The following is a 4,666-nucleotide window of genomic DNA, read 5'->3' on the forward strand; positions in this document are numbered from 1 at the left end:
CACATGGGCTAGTCACTGTTGAGTCCTTTCTCAAGAAAGACTGCAACTGTTACTCGCAGGTCATCGTGGGTCTGCTAGGTTCAGTGATGGCACATTCATATCTGTTTCCATGGAAGTTGTTATCTGGCAGAGGGGCAGCCTGTAGTGTTGGGCCACTCCTGCCTACAGTGGTATTAGAGACTCCGTGAGACCAGCTTTCATTAACTTTAGCCGGGTACAGTGGGCCTGAAGCACTACATGCACTGCCTTTGGGAGTGGGTTGCTGCTTACTTCCCCCATGAGGAGCCCTGTCAGTGAGGCTTCCTGGGCAGACTCAGCAGGAGGGGCCCTTCCCAGTCCTCTCCTCCCCCTGTCTTGGCATCAGTTGTTTTCTATGAAAACAGTGGGTTGGTTTTGTGCAGGGTCTTGGGTTAGAACCACAATGGATTTGAGGAGTTTTTCTTTTGGTTTTGTATATTTTGTACATTAATAATAAACAGTGGAAAGAGAAGCAGCTCATTTAACCCCTGGTGTGTTTCACTTCTTTTAGTAAAAGAAAATCTAGCAGGGCATGGTGGCACACCCCTTTAATCCCAGCACTCGGAAGGTAGAAGCAGGCAGATTTCTAAGTTTGAGGCCAACCTGGTCTACAGAGTGAGTTCCAGGACAGCCAAGGCTACACAGAGAAACCCTGTCTCAAAAAACCAAAAAGAAAAAAGAAAAGCTAGGGCTGTAGAGCTTGCTTGGTGGCTCTGCTAGTTAGAGCAGTTGCAGAGACCTGTGGTTCAATTCCCAGTCCTCAAGTGAGGACTCTGGTTCTCAGGACGTTGTGTGCTGGCTACTTTTATGTCACTTTGACACAAGTTAGAGTCACCAGAGAGAGGGAAGCCTCAGTTGAGACAATGCTTCTATGAGATCAATCTGTAGGGCATTGTCTACACTAGGGACTACCAGCCCATTGGTGNTGCCATCCCTGGGCTGGCAGACCTGTTTTCTACCATACACAAAATCTAAATAGAAAAAAAGCTGTCCAGTGTTTNCTCCTCGAAGCCTGAGCTCCACATGAGGGAAGCAGAGAGTGACTCCTCTGACCTTCATNTACTTGCTGTGGCACATGGATGCTCTTCCACTCAGAATCAGAATGTTAGGGTGTGGGAGTGGTTCTCCTCTGTTCCCAGTGCGCAGGAGGCAGAAACAGGCAGGTCTCTGGGTTCAAGGCCTTCCTGGTCTACGTAGAGTTTCCAGTCATCCAGGGATTCATAGTGAGAACCTGTCTCAAAGTTTTCCAAGATGTCTAGCCTGTGGAGCAAGATTGGGAAGGAGGCAGAAGACATTGGGGGATACAGAGGAGCAGAAACTAGGGACCAAGCTGGCTCAGTCAGTCAACAGCTCCCCCAGAGCAGCAGTGAGGATTAAAAAGAAAAAAGACAACATTGTAGCATGACCTCAGTCCATTCTGAGACTGAAGGCAAATTTAATTTTCCCAATCTGCTTTTTATACCATTTTAATTACATGCAATTATTTAGGGTGAGCAGTATAATAAGGAACTAACAGAGCCCCATGATTGCTTTGGTGATAGCTATTTTTAAGGATGATCAAGATATCTGAGCCTACTTCTTTGTCCTTCCCTAAAACCAGATTCTTACTTCCTTGTCCTTGGCCAATGTCAAGTCCTTCCCAGAACCAACTTCTTTGTCATGCTCTAATGTCAGATTGCTACCTGAGCCCATTTCCTTGTCCTTGGCCAATGTCATACTCCTGCTAAGTGGCACCCCAAAAGGTTTTCCACATCTCCCTCCTTTTAATTTAATAAACAAGGCTGAGCCTGTCTTAGGTGGTTCTGACAAGAATTCCTTTCTCAGCCTGGCGTGGTGAGGCACACCTTTAATCCCAGCACTCAGGAGGCAGAGGCAGAGGCAGGCAGATTTCTGAGTTCAAGGCCAGCCTGGTCTACAGAGTGAGTTCCAGGGCAGCCAGGGCTATACAGAGATACTCTGTCTTGAAAAACAAAATAAAAGGCTTCCTCACCCATCTTCAAGATGTGTTATATGAACAAACATGCAAACATGGCCTTTCGGCGCAGGCCTCTGTCTTAGGTTGGTAATGCCCTGCACAGAATCTTACCTGTTCTTGACTTGCCAGCCTGTTAAATTAATAACTCTGTTTGGGGGTTCATTTTTAGATTCAAGCCATGTACTTGGGCTGCTAACATGTTGATGTTGTTAAAAGCAAGCTTTAACATAATGGGCAGGAATAGAAGTATTCCCAGGACAAGAAGGCCTAGCATGATCAAGCCATATATGCCATTCTTGATCCTTGACCAGGATGGAAATACTGACTTCAGGCCATCAATAATCCTACCAGCAACATCAGCAGTATCAAAGCTTAGCAGAGCAGCATTCTTTAAATTCATAATCTCTGTATGCAAAGTTAAAACATCCAGAGGGGTGTTGGAATTATGCCAAATACTGTGCAAGTGTCTTTGACACTTTTCCCAATTATAGTGACTGTCATTGTAATACAAATCCACTGGTATTTAGCATGACAATCAAGATGACTTCCTATTCTTAAGCACTGAACCTATCTAATAATTTGTATAGTGTCATAATGAGCGTCAATCTGTTGTTCCAGACACCTATCTAAATCCTCTTGAATACTCAGAACATTAGTAACGTTTTTTTTGCTAAGTGATTAACAAAACTAGCTGTCTTTTTTTTTTTTTTTTTTTTTTTTTTTTTGGAGACAGGATTTCTCTGTGTACCCCTGGCTGTCCTGGAACTCACTCTGTAGACCAGGCTGGCCTCGAACTCAGAAATCCGCCTGCCTCTGCCTCCCAAGTGCTGGGATTAAAGGCATGCGCCACCACGCCCGGCCAAAACTAGCTGTCTTATCTTCTGTGTCAAAGCAATTGCAGCAGTGGCGTTAGCTATTACTTAAGGCTGCTACACCAGCAATAATGAAGCCCACTCTCCTCTTCCTTCTGCTTAAAGCCCGACTCACTTCTTCCAGTACCTCAAGCCTTTTTCAGAATACCAAGGTCCTGTAATATTCACAGGCAATCAAACAAAAGCTGGTGGATAGACCACCATAACAGACATGCCAGGTTTCAGCACACTAACACAGTTATAACATGTACAATCAATACAACTTACATTAAATACTATAGAAGAAACAAAAGTAACTTTGACATGACCAATTAATAAACGATTGGAAGCTTTAACACGTGCCCTAACACTTGTTTGAAATCCAGATCCAGCCGGGCAGTGGTGGCACACATCTTTAATCCCAGCAGAGGCAGGTGGATTTCTGAGTTTGAGGCAGCCTGGTATAGAGTGAGTTTCAGGACAGCCAGGGCTATACAGAGAAACCCTGTCTCAAAAAAAAAAAAAAGAAAGAAAGAAAGAAAGAAAGAAAAGAAAAGAAAAAAGAAAGAAATCCAGATCCTGTCTCAATTTTATCTGTAACTAAAGTAACTTTAGAGAGCTACAGCTAACTCCCAGATATGCATTGGAAATGGCCTGTTTCTGATTGCCATAGGCCTTTGGACGTCTCCTTTTGGCCAATGTCTGACTGATTCCCTGCCCAATCAATAATTCTCATTTTATTGGAAACATTAAACCACCTTGGGGATTGATGAAAACATTCTTTCCAACTACTAATTTTGTTTAATGCCTGTTCCACATCCTCTGTGGGTACAGATCTATAGGGTCGTAGCTCATGAGGGTCAGGGGCAAATCCCTTATAATGTTTTGGCATACCTATGTTTATGATCTGATTACAGTTTGTGAAACCATTTTCTTCCAACTTTGAAGAAATACTGAAATACACCCATCACTCGTACTATTCTTCACAAAGCAAACAGGGATCCCATCACCAATGCATTGAAAGTCACAGTCTTATTAGAAATTGACTCCCTTGTCCAAGGGGGTCCAAGAAGTTGAGTACTATTACTGGTCCCGAGAATTTCCAGTCTCCTCCACACTGCTGGATGTATCAGTGGCGGGTCAGGAACATAGGCCCAGTGGACTTCACTGTGTGCAGGGATCGTCATCATCAGTCGGGGAATCAGCAGGAGTGTGGGGTTGTTCCATTTGTCGCACCAGCCTTTCTAGCAACCACCGAGCCACAAGTACAGGGTCAGGTCCATGCCATTGGCCTGTCATAGGATCCTTCCACTTCACTGAAGCATACGTAGTGGAAATGTGAGGATGCCAAAATCGCTCAGCTGCTGAACGTCCATGCACACCCAAATTTTAAAAATTTAAGATAAAAAGCATGATTTAAATAGTTTTGTGGTGTGGGGGTATAACTCCCCGTTTTTTATTTTATGAAGATATTGTTTTAAAGTTCCATGGGCCCATTCCACAATGCCTTGTCCTTGAGGATTGTTAGGAATCCCAGTAGTATGGGTAATGCTAAATTGTCAACAAAAGTTTCAGATGCTCTGCAGTAGCCAGTTCCATTATCTGTTTTAATCTGACTGGGAACACCTAGTATAGAAAAACAATGTAGACAATGATTAATTACATTTCTAGTTGCTTCTCCTGTTAAAGCAGTTGCAACTAGAAAGCCTGAAAAGGGCCAGGCATGGGGAGGCACACGCCTTTAATCCCAGCACTCGGGAGGCAGAGGCAGGCAGATTTCTGAGTTTGAGGCCAGCCTAGTCTACAGAGTGAGTTCCAGGAC

Source organism: Mus pahari, chromosome 18 (genome assembly GCF_900095145.1).
Source record: "Mus pahari chromosome 18, PAHARI_EIJ_v1.1, whole genome shotgun sequence".
Classification (NCBI taxonomy): Eukaryota; Metazoa; Chordata; class Mammalia; order Rodentia; family Muridae; genus Mus; species Mus pahari.